Raw genomic sequence first — 17,408 nt, 5'->3', positions numbered from 1 at the left:
AAATAAATAAACATTAAAAAATTTAAAAAAAAAGATAAATACACATTATTTGAGCTCACTCACATCCCATTCAGCCAAACTCAGTCACATGACCACACACCTACCTTCAAGGGAGACTGAGAAATGTAGTATCTTGGTGGGCAGCCATGTGATGAGCTCACGCTCACAGGGGCTCTGTAACTAAAATGTAGAAAGGGATAATGGACACAGGGAACAATTAGCAAACTTTGACATTTCTAAAGCCCTGGCCATCTAAATAAATACCCATGCATACCTTTATTTACACACATAGAATACATTAATCTCTCCCCTCAGAAGACAACCCAAAGTGCAATCCAGGAGCACCTAGATACTTTTCCTGTCTTGTGTTCCATTTTCTTTCCTTCCTTGACTTCTTTTGGACTGATAATTTTATTCTTAATTTTTTTAATGTTTATTTATTTTTGAGAGAGAGAGAGAGCATGAGCAGGGGAGGAGCAAAGAGAAAGGGAGACACAGAATCCAAAGCGGGCTCCAGACTCTGAGTTGTCAGCACAGACCCTGACGGGGGACTCGAACTCACAGGTCATGAGATCATGACCTAAGTCAAAGTCAGACGCTTAACTGACTGAGCCACCCAGATGCCCATGGATTGGTAATTTTCATCATTCAATTTTAAAGTCTCTTTTAGTTTAGATATCCTCGACTTTTCTTCTATTCTTTTGGTGGTTATCCTAGTTATAGCATGTACCCTTCACTTATAAATATCTAATGCTAAGTGATATCTTTCCTCCCCTCTAAATGTGAGAAATTTAGAATATTTAACCCCCTCCTAAACTTTTATGCTATTATTGTCATGTATTTTAAATATCTATTTCCACAGGACATCATAATAACAGTTTCATAGTCAGTGTTCATTTAAACTTACCCATTATGTTTTGCTGTTCATTTTTCCTAGTGGTTCTTGCTCATGGTTTTTTTTATCTCTTATTAAGACTTAGTTATCTTTGACTATGTGCTAGAAAGATTATTTGTAGAAAAAACTGATGCCCAGTTTGATGTTTCTTCTAGAGAGAATGGCCATTTGCTTTTTCCAGGATCACTTTAGTTCAAGTTCAAGATTTGAGATTTTCTTAGCAAGCCACTTCCAGTTCACCCTTACTCGTAGGGGACTGTGTGCATGTGGAACAGGGTGTGGTTTATCAGGTGTCCACCTTTGTCAGGTCCTGATCTGACTTTTGTCTCCCTAATCCCATAAGGTTGCCTAACAGACAGCTCACCCTCTCAAATGTCTCTTCAGGATCAGCTAATGACCCTAAGGTAAACATGTTTGAAAATGGCTAGGCTCACCCCTCTGCATTTCCATTTTCTTCCAGATCTCATCCTAGTAATTTGTGAATGTTTTGTTATTTTTATTTTATTTTTTATTTTTAAAAGTTTACATCCAAATTAGTTAGCATATAGTGCAACAATGATTTCAGGAGTAGATTCCTTAGTGCCCCTTACCCATTTAGCCCATCCCCCCCTCCCACAACCCCTCCAGTAACTCTGTTTGTTCTCCATATTTAAGAGTCTCTTATGTTTTTGTCCTCCTCCCTGTTTTTACATTATTTTTGCTTCCCTTCCCTGTGTTCATCTTTTTGTCTCTTAAATTCCTCATATGGGTAAAGTCATATGATATTTGTCTTTCTCTGACTAATTTCACTTAGCATAATATCCTCCAGTTCCATCCATGTAGTTGCAAATGGCAAGATTTCATTCTTTTTGATTGCTGAGTAATACTCCCTTTCATATATATACCACATCTTCTTTATCCATTCATCCATCGATGGACATTTGGGCTCTTTCCATACTTTGGCTATTGTGGATAGTGCTGCTATAAACATGGGGGTGCATGTGTCCCTTGGAAACAGCACACCTGTATCCCCGTGGATAAATGCCTAGTAGTGCCATTGCTGGGTTGTAGGGTAGTTCTATTTTTAGTTTTTTGAGGAACCTCCATACTGTTTTCCAGAGTGGCTGCACCAGCTTGCATTCCCATTTTGTTAGCTTTTTGATGCTTCTAAGAAGATTTTAAGTAAATTATGTTCAGCAGGAAGGGTGATCAGAATTAGCTAGTGTGCCATTACTGAAATTGGAAGTATTACTTCTTCAGAGTTCCTAGAACATTTCTCAAGATGGGGGTCCATGGACCAGGTGCATCAAAATCACATTATGCTTCTTAAAAATTGGGATTGCAGGGCTGCCATCTCAACTTCATTCAGAACCGATGGCACCAAAACCCAGAAGTCTGCCCTTTTGGAAAGCTCTCAGGCTCTATTTATTAAGACTTAAGTTTGAGAAATCTTGCCCCAAAGCTCAGCACAACACTCTTAATAATAGGCATTCAAGGAATTTGACTTGATTTTTGTTTTAAGGTCATGTAGATCAGAAGAAAGCCAAATACATGACCCAGTCAGAATTTGGTTAACGCTTACATCTCCTATCTCCTCACCATTTGAAAAAATCCTCAAGACAGGATGATCCTAAGGAGGAACTCTCAAGAACCAAGACCCTATCTAGAGTCAAAGTCTAATCCTGTCACATTCACTTGTCTCAGGAGTAGCATTCATTTTGATCAGTCATGGATGGCAGGTACTTGAATGTGCTTGTTAGTCACTAAGGAAAGGTTTGGGAAAGAAGTTAAGGTTACCTTAAAGATATCTTGACCACCAAATCTACTGGTGAATCCATTTGTGAACTAGCCTCAAAAAAGAAACCCAAAAAACCCAACCTGTTTTTTTAAAGCTATTTTATAATTGGATATCAATTATAAATATTAAGATATCTCCCTCAATATTATTTGGCTAAATAAGAAGTTAACACCATGTTGGTCTTCAACATTATTTTGAAATTTTACTGGTCCAAAAAATCTGTAGATCTTGAAATCACTGACTTACAGCTCCTCAAGCCACTCCAGTTTCCAGTAATCAAGAAAGCCCTTGGCCTGCTTGTTAAAGTTTCTGCAAATAGCAGGCAAATCTGCATTCCAAACTGTCAGGAACATGATTAATTATCTATTTGGATTAGCCAACAAAATCCATGTTCTTGTGTTTGTGACACGCTTACTTAAATTTCTTAGCTTTGGTCATTCTTTTGAGTTACAATGTTTTTTGAAATGTTTGTCTTTGCTTTCTGCAGGACAAAAAGGAAAAAAAAAGAAAAAAAAAAAAAAAAAACCAAACCAACCAAACAAAACCCAATGCCGACCAGTTGCTGACATTTAAAGATTTCTCATTGCTGCACCAACATGTGGTCTTAGGTTTCTTCAACCTTTAAAGGAAAAGCTTTGAATGAGTTCTTGTGTTTTCCACAGCTGAATAACCTTAATATGGAAACGTGCTCATGTTACACACCATAGACATCAATAGAAAGTTTCAGAAAATTTGAGCTTTTTAATCAGATGATCTAGTGCTCTACTCTGAAAATAAAATTCCATGGGGAAACTGCTACTCAGGATAGACTTTGTTCTTTTATAATCTTCATTTTCTTTCATTGCTCTGTAATCAAGAGGATATTTCAATAACCATCTGAATAGGGAGGATGGGATTAAAAATGAGCAGTTATGAACTTTTTAAAAACCAGATCTGTTTTGGAAACTACTATCAGTTGGAGAGTGGTTTATATGTGAACTGTGCTAAAATCCTTAAAGGTAAGCCAACTCTGAATATGCATTACTGATGAAATCATGTTTGTCACTGTGGTAAACTAATAGGATAGCATATGTTAAGTGGGCTGTGGTAACTTATGTAACCTATCATTTAAAAATCATCACATGCCCTTATGGTTTCATTTAACCTGATTAATCTGCTTTGGTAATGGAATCATTTATACCCAATTAGATATATCTAGATTATGATGCTAAGGAAAGGGTAATTTGTGAGTAATAAGATATCTCTAAAATCTGTAGGTTGGGGGCAACATCACCATTTTAGGTTTTTACAGATACTTATTCATTTGTGTCTCTAAGGCCAAAAACTGGCCTTGCTTTAAGCCACATGTTTTATTTCTGTAGACTCTTTAGAAATCCATTCGTGGCTCTTTATTTCATCAGCTTCCACCATACTGAGTTTGTATCTGTTAAGGTGGGTGGAGTGTATGCAACACTTGATAATGTGAAGAAAAATTACCCAACACTTGGAACAAAAGCAAAAGGATGACTGCTTGTCCTTTGAATGTTGGACTAAAGCTTTATTTCAAGGTCTTTATCTAACAGGCCCACTCAAGGATTATTTAGTTCTTCAGAGGAATGCACTGTTGCTTGATTAAAGCTCAGACAAGTTAACTTGTAGATTTTTGTCCAGGAGAGATGCAAAAGATTTCTGTGCAGAATTTCTGGTTTTATGGTCCTATTTTGCTTCTAATTTAGCAAACTTATTTTAGCATGCTTTCCCTTTTTGAACATATAAATCTCTGTCTTTCAAATTCTCCTTTGTCCCAGATTTATCATCCTCCTTCTTTCTTCATTAATGCATAAAACCTGTGACACGTAATCATCCTATATTTTCATTACGGTCATGTTTTTCAAAGTTAAACTTTGTCTCTATGAAGAAAAAGAGATGAATCTCACCAGGTTTTCAAGAAAATGAATCTCCTTTCTTTAGTTCATGCAATTTCACTTCTCTGGGGAACATATTTTATAGGAATTATGTCAATGCATTTTGATTCCCCCCTTTAAATCCTATTTCTTGTTAGCCTTCTGATAGAGTCATCAAGCTTACTGTCCCAAGAAAGAAAGGACAGGCAGGTGCTGCTCATAACAGAGAGGCCATTCATCTGCTTTGAATTTCAAAGCTCATTTTCTTCACCTTTTTTTAGTAAGACAATGTACATAAAACCCAAGCTTTTTGGAGAAAGGGATTTCCAAATGACAAAGCCTTCCTTTTTAATACATAGGGCCTGAGTGTAGAATGGAAGGGAGACACTCCAGGCTGTAAAGAATGAAGGGAAAAGCAATTCTGGGTCAGTTATAGGGGAAAAGGAGGTAGAGTCTGGGAGGGAAGTCACAAGACACAACTGTCCCGATCTCCTCCCAGGTTAAAGTACTAGGGCAGAAAGTAGGTTAGCTAGGTTGCTGGGAAAGCAGAGGACAGAAGGGGTGAGGTCTGGATTGTGCTTTTCTTTGGGAGGATTAACATCTGCCCTTTGCCATTTTGAGGTCATGAAAGCCACACTCCCTCTCACACCTGGATGTCTTCTTGGAGAGGAGTTTAGGGAGGGGTAGAAATCTTAGAGGTTGAGTTCTTAACAGAGTTATCCAAGTAGGACTGATCACCTACAAAAACATTTTAAATTATAGTATTGAATTGAGGTTAATAAATTGGACTTGGGGGGTGCCTGGGTGGCTCAGTCAGTTAAGCATCTGACTTTGGCTCAGGTCATGAGCCATTTGTGTGAGTGAGTTCGAGCCTCACGTTGAGCTCGTGTTGAGCTTAGAGCCTGGAGCCTGCTTCAGATTCTGTGCCTCCTCTCTCTACCCCTCCTATGCTCATGCTCTCTCTCTCTCTCAAAAATAAAAGAAAACATTAAAAAATAATAAAAAATAAGTTGAACTTGATCTTGTCCCTCCTCCCAGCTTCCACCTAGAATATGGAAGCTTGTTAAGTTAGATCAGAGCAGACTTAGACAAGAAAGCTACATTTTTAGCCAAGCTAAGGATATTATGAGTAAATTTGAAAGGTTGTTTCAGGGAGGAAAAATTTCTTCTGCCCTTCAAGATCCTTCTAGCTGGACTAAGAATCAAATTGACATGAGACAGATTGATTTTTTTTTTTTTTTTTTTTTTTTTACATAAGGTCCACACCCAGTGTCAGGCTTGAACTCATGACCCCGAGATCAAGAGTCACATGCTACACTGACTGAGCCAGCCAGGTGCCCTGACATGAGACAGATTAACAGGAATAAATCAAATTTAACTCCATAGGTATGGGGGAATCCACAGAGATGGAAATTCCAAAGATAGTCAAGCAACATGAGGCTATATGAGCTCAGGAGCAGGGTAGGGGTCTGAGGATACAAAGGGGGAGAAAAACTTATTAACAGAAAGGTGAGAGGAGTTTTGTTTTGCAAAAAAAAACAAAGTTGCCTTATTATGTGGATAAGTTTCTTAGGTAGAGAGGAATCTCTGTAAATAGCTGTCTTTCTGGTATCAGCAGGCAGTTGAGGGGGGATAAAGAGTTTTTCCTTACCCTGCTGGGTTTTGATTGCTTTTGACTCGAAATAATGTTCATGCCACAGTGGGCCATCTTGGAGCGTACTGCCCTTGGCCCCTGTAGTTCCCTCCTCTGACACTTCCCTTAAGCTTCACGTATAAAAGTTGAGCAGGTAGATCATTCTGTCTTGGTGGACCAGTCCTTGCAATAAGTCAGTTCAGTTAAACCCATTTCAGGAGACAGTGATGCAGCTGTGTTCTCAAAGTTGGGCCTATGGTTTAAGCAATCAGGTTTTAAATAAGAGGCATTTCTATGGAAACAAAAGAAAAAAAATGGTTAATGATTGGATCAAATTATAAACCAGTTTGCGAGTTCTGAGGGTATCCAGTTGAGATTTCTAGATGTCAAGCTTGAATCATCTGTGGATAGACTGACAGCAGGTGGTGGCAGTCTGATAGATTTTCTCGGTTTATAGTTCAAGTGTTTGTAGTGATCTTTTTTCATTTTTCTTTTTTTTTTTTAAAGAGGAGTTTATTTGACATTCTTTCTGTTAGAATTACATACTTCTGGAAACCTAATTTCTTTCTTTCTTTCTTTCTTTCTTTCTTTCTTTCTTTCTTTCTTTCTTCCTTCCTTCCTTTCTTTCTTTCTTTTTTTTTTTTTTTTAGGTAAGCTCTATACCCAATGTGAGACTTGAACTCACCACCCTGACATCAAGACTCCTGTGTTTCACTGACTGAGCCAGCCAGGTGGCCTGTGGCGATCCTTCTGAAAGGCCCACAGAGCAACAGGCATAAAGGTTGCCTGTATGGGAGCTACTGTGGAGATTTCTCTGAAGTTTACATTAAGTCGTTCCTATTTAGTTCGCAGGGCTTCAGGAGAAAGGATAGTCTTAGTTCTCAAATGTATCCAACTCAGAAAGATGGGAAAAGACTCAGAAATGTTACTTTGGAGAACGGTAGCCAGGCATTGGAAGAAACTAGAAGAAATCAGGATCTGGTCTAGTTTATAAGAAACAGTATTAGAATCTAATATTTACTTGGTGTGTTATTGAAATATATTTTCTCTCTATAATCACCCTCATTCTACCAAAGATAGCCTAATTAATACTAATCTATTTGCTAAATAAGTCTAGTTTCAAAACACCTTGGCCTGATCATTTATATAAGTGCAGTGAGAAGATCAGTTGAAGGGCATCTTGGTGGCTCAGTCGGTTAAGCCTTTGACTCTTGATTTCGGCTCAGGTCATGATCTCATGGTTCATGGGATTGAGACCCATGTCGGGCTCTGTGCTGACTGTGCGGGGCCTGCTTGGGATTCTCTCTGCCTCTCTCTCTGCCCTTCCTCTGCACACAAGCTCACTCTCTCAAAATAAATAAATAACTTGTAAAAAAGTAAAATATAAGAACATTCAGGGTGACTGGCTGGCTCAGTCAGTGGAGCATGAGACTCTTGATCTCAGGGTTGTGAATTTGAGCCCTATGTTGGGTATAGAGATTACTTAAAAATAAAATCTTTAAATTTTTTTTTAATCTTAAAAAATACATATAAGAACACTCAACTGACAGTTTCTGAATTCTGGAGGCATCAGGTAGGAACAAAAGATAAATGTTTCAATTTGTTCACAAAGGTATATTTTATCAAATTGCTGTAAATCAGTAAGCTTAAGAGAAAAAATGTTTTTAAGTTTATTAATTTTGAGAGAGAGTGTTCACAAAAATGGGGGAGGGGCAGAGAGAGAGGGAGAGAGACAATCCCAAGCAGGCTCTGTGCTGTGAGTGCAGAACCAGAGCCATGTAAGATCATGACCTGAGCTGAGATCAAGAGCCAATCAGTCAGTTTCTCACCCTATGAGAAAAAAATTTTTTTTTTAATTGGAAATACAAAGCATTTTTTTAAAGAGTCAGCAACATTTTAAACAGAAAGTCATGGGGCCCCTGCGTGCCTCAGTTGGTTAAGCATCGACTTCGGCTCAGGTCATGATCTCACAGTTCATGAGTTCCAGGCTCACATTGGACTCTCTGCTGTCAGTGTGGAGCCTGCTTTGGAAACTCTGTCTCCCTCTCTCTGCTCCTTCTCTGGGTGCGTGTGCACGTTGGCGTGCTCTCTCTCTCTGTCTCAAAAATAAAATATTTCTTAAAAATTAAAAAAATAAACAGAAAGTCATAAAAATTACAATTACTTCCTCACTTCATTGAGTCTCATGTTATTAATTTTAATTCTGCTTAAATCCAGTTTTCCCTCTAGTTTTAGAAATTCTTAGTTCAGTTTAGGATCAGTTTAGGATCCTAAGGTTATCAGAAACCTATACTTTGAGGTTTTCTATGAATATCTTTAATATGAAACACATTTGCAACATCATCAGAGTAAAACAGTAACTGTAAATGACCAGACTTAAAAGTGGCCATGGTCAGAGATGTAATTAGAGTTCATTACAATGTAATTGACAAGAAAATTTGGTTATGGGGTCACCTGGGTGGCTCAGTTGGTTAAGCATCTGACTCTTGATCTCAGCGCAGGTCATAATCTCATGGATTGTGAGAATGAGCCCTGAGTCAGGCTTTGTGCTGACAGCGCAGAGCCTGCTTGGGATTCTCTCCTTCCCTCTCTCTCTCTGCCCCTGCCCTGCTTGCTCTCTCTCACTCTCTCAAAAATAAACATTAAAAAAAAGGAAGAAAATTTGGTTATGTCTGTGATACACAACATTTCAAGTTGATAACATACCAGGACTTCAGATTTCTAGGAGTTTCATACAGTTTCTAGAATTATCCTAATAACATTTATACACAATAGCATCTACACAAATATAATCTTAAGAGGGTTTAGTATCACTTATTTGACAAGGCTTCTGATGTAATTTAACATACTAAATAAGCCTAATTTGTTTAATGTCTCATACAATCTTTGAAATGTTCCAGGAACTCTCTGAAACACCTTGGTGAGATTGGGGTCAAAAGACTTAATTTTAGACTGTGATTTTGGGAAGTATGCCAAAAAACTATTAAAAGGTTTGAAAATGTGATTAAATAAAATCATAAAATATTATGAAACAATATTTATCCATTTAACCAAAGTGACAATAAAAGGTATTAAAGGCAAATACGGAAGGTTACATAGTAGTGAGCAAAATTTAGCTTTTTTAATATTAAGACTCAGGTTTTTTTTAAGTAATCACAGACCCAATAAAAATAGGAAATTATTTTGACAAAACACAGAATCCTTGGGTTTTTTTAGGCAGATACCTTTAACGATAAAGAAAAACTTTTGTTTATAATTTCTTATTAAGAGCAGATGAATAGGGATGCCTGGGTGGCTCATTTGCTTGGGTGTCCGACTTCGGCTGGGGTCATGATTTCACGGTTTGTGAGTTCAAGCCCCCAGTCAGACTCCATGCTGACAGTTTTGGGGCCTGGAGCCTGCTTCTGATTCTGTGTCTCCCTCTCTCTCTGCCCCTCCCCTGCTTGCACTCTCTCTCTCAAAAATAAACATTAAAAAAAACAAACAGATGAATAGTTCAAGAAAACTTTGTCCTTTTAACAAAAACACAATTTTAATATTTGATATTAAAATTCATTTACTTACTTAAATTTATGTTAATCTTAGCCAGTACTGACTGCACATAAAATTCCTCTCAAAAGATTATTTTTCAGTAAATCTTTTACAAATGTTTTTACATTCACATTTTGTCTTCAGTTTAAATAACTGGCCCCATTTTAGGACGAAATTATTTTCTTTCCCTCAACAAAAGTGTATTTCTATTTCTTATGCTACTTCTTACCAAAAACAAACATCTTATTTCCCTGCAAACAGAGTTGTTTCCCTGATTATTTCCAGAAGTCTTATTTACATTTATTAGAATTCAGAACTTTTAGAAACCTTAGTTTCTAGTGAAAATGAAGTAGTAACTGTGAACCATCAGTTATACGATTATTCTTTATATTAGCAAACTTATGAATACATTTCCTAATTTTTATACATGTGCTTTATTCATAGTACCGTAATTAAATAAAGCACAAACCAAGTTCACTAACAGACCCATATTTATCTTTAGTTTCTCTGCGATAAGACAAAAACAGATAAACTTATGTTTCATACTTGATGTTTTATTATTTTATCTTACTTCGAAGTGATTTAGGTAATCAATAAATTTAACCTAACTCATTATTTAACAGCAAAATTTTAAAGTTTCATGTTATCAAAGATTTTGAAGCTACTTAAAAGTTTACTTACCTTTTTACTTTATTTACATCTATTTAATTTACTTGTTTCTAACAATTATGTTTAGATTAGTCACAAAACTTTATGAGGCATTAGACAAAGTCAACCATGATTGTGGGTGTTTTTTGGACAAATTTTGCAATAGAAATAATGAATTTATTTGACTTTCAGTGAACATAGGCAGACTAAAAGTTCTATATTTAATGCTAGTAACTCTAAAAACATGTGTATTTTAATTTAACCAACAACCTTAAATTAGCTTTAATATTGAATATTTCCCCAGATCATGTGAACCTGAAAAACATTTGGGTTGGTTTCTGTCTTTCTGAGTTTTAAATGTCTAATCTTATAAGTGCTTACCTTCAAACCAACCACATAGAGCTTTTTTACAAGTTAATTTTGGCAAGACTATCGAGAGGTAGCGAAAATATTACACATTTACAACATATATGGACACACATACACAGACAAGATGCAATAAAAAATCTTATAGCTTGTTTTTACTAATCTTTGTGGAGAAAACATTAGGAGCTCAATTTCCAAATGCCACCATTTTTTTTTTCTGTTGAAAATTTTCTCCCCAGAAGTTGCATTTCAAAAAATGACTTACATCCTAGAAAGGATGAGAATTGAACATTTACATCACAAAGGCACAGAGTATCCAAGTTTTCTCCAAGGTTGAGATTTGGAACATATCTGCCTGTTATAAGAGCCACTAGAGTCTGGGCTTAAGAGGTCTATCAGCAGTTTGCCTTTTAAAAAGGCCTCTCCCTCCCTGATCCCACACTGACACACAGCCCTTTTTTTCCCCATTCTTGAGTAGGCACTGTTTACATTTTATTTTATTTTATTTTATTTATAATTCTTTAAAAATGTTTATTTTGGGGGGGGGAGGGGCTGACAGAGGGGGGGCAGAGAGTCCGAAGCAGGCTCTGTGCTAACAGCAGAGAGCCTGATGTGGGGCTTGAACTCAAGAACTGTGAAGTTATGACCTGAACTGAAGTCAGAAGCTTAACGGACTGAGCCATCCAGGTGCCCCTATTATTTTTTAATTTTTTAATTAAAAAAAAAATCTGAAATGCTTCATCAATTTGTGTGTCATCTTTGCTCAAGGGCCATACTAATTCTTCTCTGTATCATTACAATTTTAGTATGTGTGCTGCCAAAGTGAGCACTCTGTTTACATTTCAAAGACATAAGATTTATTTTGATTTCAAGGGACAGAGAATCTAAAAAAAATTTTTTTTCTCTTAGAATTTCAGGATAACTGTGATTTACAAATTTTCCTTTTTTCTCTTCAGTACAGGACAATTTTGTTCCAATATCCAGACCTTTTATAATATCTACAAACATTTTGAGAGGAATAGGTGAGGTTCAGGGAGTGGTAAAGATAGGTATGCTTTGACTTGTTTCTAGAGTTGCACTTCTGGTTTTGTAGAGATTTGTAAGACAGTTATTTCTAATTGTCTAAAGAACTAGATTGTATCCTGAATATCAAGGGACTGGCCTATCTTTTTAACTAAATTTCCTTCTTTATATCAGGGAGATTTAAAAAATTTTTTTTAAGTTTATTTATATTGAGAGACAGAGACAGTGCAAGTGGGGGAAGGGCAGAGAGAGAGGGAGAGAATTCCAAGCAGGCTCCTTGCTGTGAGATCATGACCTGAGCCGAAATCAAGAGTCAGACGCTTAACCGACTGAGTTACCAGGTGCCCCTATTTTTAAGTCTGATTTTTGTTATTTCATCTTATCAAGGGAGTCCTTAAGGCTTGCCACTATACTAATAAGACAGTTGAGAGCTCTCTATAAAGACTTTTTTTTAATATAGCCAATTTAAAGTATCCATCCTCCAGCCATGATGAGCAGGATCTATTAACAGGGACTCAAACCAATAAGCCTTAATGGTTTAAGCAGTGATGCAAGGCATCCAAAGAGGATATAGATTACACGGCCCCCATGATTCAAAAGTTTACTCCCAAAATTAGTCTAACAAAGCAAAGGCCTTCATTGCACAAGCGGTGAGGATGGTGTAGGGAAAATGGTGTCTCTAGTCCTCACAAAATGGTGAGATGCCTTTAGTCAAAGACTCCCTCATTTGTGACACAGGGCAGGTGCTACTGGAATGGAACTTTCCAACACTGACAAGCAACTAAGATTGATATAACAAAGGTTCCTCTGGGCTGGAACCTCTTATGACAAACTTCCCACAGTCGGTGGGGTGGAGGAGAGATATTTGGATCCCCAGTCTATTTGACTGATCCCCTGCAGAACTCTGGAAAGTACACCCTCTGAATGGTGGAGACCAAAGAGAATATTCTCACTGGTCACAAAGTCAAGCTCTTGAAAGAGGACTTTGACTACTTCCATTTTGACCTCAAACTTTCTAACTGATTAAGTTCTTCTTTCTAGCTTATCTCTTAACTCAGAAGATCCTGTGGGCAAAGCATCCCCTGATGGGAACCAAAACTAGCCCCTCTAGCAAAAAGGACTGCCCCCGCCCCAGCAAGACCCCACCCATGACTGACTCCAAGACAGTGATAGACTTGACCTTCACTGCCCACCTACAGGTACCCACCCACCTTTGCCCCACATTTTCCTTATAAAAACCCGGAAGTGTTTGCAGCACTTTGCAGACAGTCTGAGATGCTAGTCTGCTGTCTTCTGGGTGGTGGCCTCACTGAAGTACATTCCTTTCTTGTTCCACCAGCACTCATCTCTCTGCCTCTGGATCTTGTTTGGGACCCCTGAAGCCAGGTGCTCTTGCACCCCTTCACACCGGCTACATTCTTAGAACATAGAACAAGATGAAAGGACAAATCTCTTATGCGCACGTAAACAGCCTTGGCTAGGCCTTGGGTCTCTTGGAGCCACAGCCACCCTAATAACTAGGAGGGATGTGTGGGGATTTTGTGTTGTTTTACAGTATATCTCATTGCATGGAAGTTTTCTTGAGATTTAGGGGTGACCTAGTGTCAATCTAACCCATTCTGTGACCAACTTTTCCTAACATGGGAGTCTTCTTGAGGCGGTGAGCACTCTAACACCTTTTAAGTGCTCGACCGGTGCCCACCAATTTTGCAGCTTTGGCTTCCAACATGTCCGTGAGCAACAGCCTTTACTTCATGTGCGCATTAAAGACACCAAAGACACAGACAGAGGAAAACAAAGACCATCTCTGGGAGGAAATGGATCAGGAACCAAAGAGTACCTACTAAATTTAACCAAAGAGTAACCTAGTCCAAGAAACTAGTTCCACAAGGATTTTCTCCTGCTAATCTAAATTAAGAAAGAGATAAAAAGACCTCTTACCACTCTGGCTCCATTTGCCTCCACACACAGACATTCCAGGAGGCTGGAATTTCACCTGGTAAGAAATTTCACCTGCTGCCAGCTGAATGTCATTGTCCCAAGGATCTCTCAACTGCAGCAATGTCAGGTCAAGAGGTGTCCAATGAGCAGAAAGTATACCTCGAAATGTGCCAACCGTTGGGGAGAAAGAATTTCCTCTGGCCTTCAAGACCCTCTAGCTGTACTAAGAATCAAATTGACATGAGACAGATTAATAGGAGAAAATCAAATTTAATAGTGAACATATGGGGTATCCACATAGACATGACATTTGAGTTGTTTCCACTTTTTTACTAAAAAACCGTTAAGGTTGTTTATACTTTCTTGCTTAGTGATTAATTTCTTTATACCAATCATTCCCCTAGGATAATCTCTTAGAAGTGGAATTTCTGGGTAAATAGCTTTGATTACATGAGTTTACAGGATTTTGCTTGATTTCTTTCTTTCTTTCTTTCTTTCTTTCTTTCTTTCTTTCTTTCTTTCTTTCTTTCTTTCTTTTTTGGTGTCCCTGTGTGGGCTCAAATGATTTTTTTCTTATGCTATTATAATCATGCAGTGAACAATGTTTCATATCCTATTTTATTTTTTACTGAAAAAATATTGCCCCATGTTATCACATGTGTTCTGTAAAACAATTTTTAAGTTTATTTATTTTTTTAGTAATTTCTACACCCAACATGGGGCTCAAACCCATGACTGGAGATTGAGTCACATGCTCTTCTGAGCCAGCAGAGCACCCCAATTTTTCATATCTTTACGTGGACATAAAGCTGACATAAAGCTAGTCAATTTAATCTACCCATTCTACTATTCTGGTTGTGGTACAGTTAGGAGTTTCTAGTTTTTCACTGGGGTAAAACACACTTTCAGGAACATCTCGTGTAGAAAGCCTAGTGTGCATTTAGGATAATTACTTCAGGATAAATTCTCAGAAAAGGAATTACTGCCTCAAAGGCCATGGACATTTATGATGTTAGTTGATAAATATTGCTAAATTGCCTTCCAAACTAGTTATATCAGTCTACATTATAATATGTGATATCTCATACAGGTTAGATATTAGAACAACCTGATGGATGGTGGAACAACTTTCCTTAGAGATCTCTAAAAAGAAAACAAATTTCCTTCTCTGTGTTCCAGATTAAATTTTCAAAGGCATACGAAATGTATGCCAACTCTCGATTAAAAAGAAAAGACGTTTGGGGCGCCTGGGTGGCACAGTCGGTTAAGCGTCCGACTTCAGCCAGGTCAACGATCTCGTGGTCCGTGAGTTCGAGCCCCGCGTCGGGCTCTGGGCTGATGGCTCAGAGCCTGGAGCCTGTTTCCGATTCTGTGTCTCCCTCTCTCTCTGCCCATCCCCCGTTCATGCTCTGTCTCTCTCTGTCCCAAAAATAAATAAATGTTGAAAAAAAAAAAAAAGAAAAGACGTTTAAATTATGAATACCAAGAATGTTAACATGAACTAGGTGTTCTTGACATTCTCTATCATATCAGATCTTAGATTTGAATGGTCACTTTCTTTCCAAGTAAAATGTTTTCACATTGTACAAGAAAGGTAGGTTTCTAGTCTATGGACAGGGAAATACAGAAGCACAAAGAAAGTTTTCTAATTCATTTTCCTGTTGCTATATAATTTACACTAAACTGACATGTATAGATTCACGCCTTAGGAAGAACACTTTGCAATGTTAGTAAAGTTCAGGTTCACCTCCAGACAGATGAGATAAACAATTTTTTTTTCTTTTTTTTTTTTTTTAGAGAGAGAGAATCTTAAGCAGGCTCCATGCCCAGTACAGAGCCTGACGCTCAGGGCTTGATCTCATGTCCCGGAGAGCATGACCTGAGCCTTAATCAAGAGTTGGATGCTTAACCGCCTGAGCCACCCAGGCGCCCCAACAACAATTTTTATTTATTTATTTTATTTTATTACTAAAACAATTTTTTTAATGTTTATTTTTGAGAGAGCAAGAGGCAGAGTGCAAGTGGGGGAGGGGCAAAGAGAGAGGGAGACACGGAATTCGAAGCAGGCTCCAGGCTCTGAGGTGTCAACACAGAACCCTATGTGGGGCTCGAAATCCCCAAGCTCAAGATCATGACCTGAGAGGAAGTTGGACGCTTAACCAACTGAGCCACCCAGGTGCCCCCACAATTATTTTTTAAAGATGGAGTTCCAGGAAGGAAGGCTCCATCTAAGTTCTATCTACTTGAAAGAAGATATTATAACATAAAAAGAAGGAATTTCTCATATAAAACAAATGATACAGGAGAGCCTGGCTGGCTCAGTCAGTGGAGCATCTGGGTCTTGATCTTAGGGTTGTGAGTTTGAGCCCCACGTTGGGTGTAGAGATTACTTTAAAAAAACACCCAGGGGCACCTGGGTGGCTCAGTTGGTTAAGCATCTGACTTCAGCTCAGGTAATGATATCGCGGTTCATGAGTTTGAGCCCCACATTGGGCTCTGTGCTGACAGCTCAGAGCCTGGAGCCTGCTTTGGATTCTGTGTCTCCCTCTCTTTCTGCCCCTACCCTGCTTGCTCCCTGTCTCCATTTCTCTCTCAAAAATTAAATAAACATTAAAAAACTTAAAAAACACACACACAAAGAAACAAAATGCATACAAGCTTCAACCTATATTTTACAGTTTCTAAGAATCAAGGCTTCCCCTGAGAATCTCTTGAGATGACTTTAAAACAATAATAACCTATTCTTTCCTCTGCAGGGATTATGAAGAATGAGTTTGTGATACATTTTATTTAATATTTTGATTTTTACTTTTATTTATTTATTTTTAAAGTAAACTCTACCCCCAATGTGCGGCTTGAATTCAGGACCCCAAGATCAAGAGTCACATGGTCTACTGACTAAGCCAGCCAGGCACCCCTGTATTATATTTTAAACATCAAAGTGTTTGTTGTAGACCAGAGTTTTCCAACCCTATTGACATTTTGGGTCAGGATCATTCTTTCTTTTGGGGAGCTGTCCTGTGCATTGTGGGATGTTTAGCAGCATCCTTGGCCTCTACCCGCCAGATGCCAGTGGCACCCTGCTCCCTCCCCAGTTGTGACAATCAAAAGTGTCTCCAGACTTTGTGAAATGTTCCCTAGGGGATACAATCTTCCTGATTGAGAGCCACTGGTGTGGTACATAGGGTATATTTAATTCTATTTAACAAACTCTTTTATGTCCAGATGGATGACAGACAGAAAAGATGGACAGCTTGGACACTAACATCCTTTAATAGATATTTTCATATTAATTTCATTTGTTTAACTTGATCTAACACATTTTGGGAAAATTGTATGTCTTATCAAAACAAATAAATGGAGAAGTAAAATGGACAATTGCTAAGTATAAAGTTTTCCAAATCTATAAATACAATGTGTGGGTTCCACATAAATTACGTAAATCTACGTAATGTAATTATCTGTGAATGACAATATTTTATCAGCAAATGGCCTTTTCTGTTTTACTAAGTGTAATATAAGATCAGATATCTGAGTTTTCTAAGGCATTACAGAAACAATTTCAAAGCTGCTTTGTTTATAAATTCTATTTTCAATCTTGAAAATTTAAATGGCATTTCAAATAGGACAATTTAAAATTCTCATTACAGGTCTCCTGGGTGGCTCAGTCAGTTAAGCGTCCGACTTTGGCTCAGGTCGTGAGTTCGAGCT

General features: G+C 37.9%; 1 protein-coding gene and 1 non-coding gene across 12 annotated transcripts in view; both read right to left on the bottom strand.

The window, feature by feature from the left end:
* MBTPS2 (membrane bound transcription factor peptidase, site 2) overlaps window positions 1-17,408 on the bottom strand; it is a 101,800-nt gene that overhangs the window by 28,075 nt on the left and 56,317 nt on the right. For 7 of the 11 annotated variants that reach the window (XM_045051123.1, XM_045051128.1, XM_045051120.1 and 4 more), the window contains exons 13-15: window positions 13,698-13,920; window positions 6,207-6,441; window positions 105-180 (exon numbers count right to left, since the gene is read on the bottom strand). The gene's annotated coding sequence lies outside the window, so the exon portion shown is untranslated. Of the gene's footprint in view, window positions 1-104; window positions 181-6,206; window positions 6,481-13,697; window positions 13,921-17,408 lie in introns of all 11 variants that reach the window. The other 4 variants (XM_045051121.1, XM_045051126.1, XM_045051124.1 and 1 more) reach the window with 4 other exon arrangements.
* On the bottom strand, window positions 11,456-11,563 carry LOC111558796. Its single transcript, XR_002739936.1, has one exon. It is a non-coding gene; the product is annotated as a U6 spliceosomal RNA (small nuclear RNA).

Source organism: Felis catus, chromosome X (assembly GCF_018350175.1).
Source record: "Felis catus isolate Fca126 chromosome X, F.catus_Fca126_mat1.0, whole genome shotgun sequence".
Taxonomy (NCBI): Eukaryota; Metazoa; Chordata; class Mammalia; order Carnivora; family Felidae; genus Felis; species Felis catus.
The sequence above is the reverse complement of the archived record's forward strand: the minus strand, read 5'-3'. Positions and strand labels throughout refer to the sequence as shown.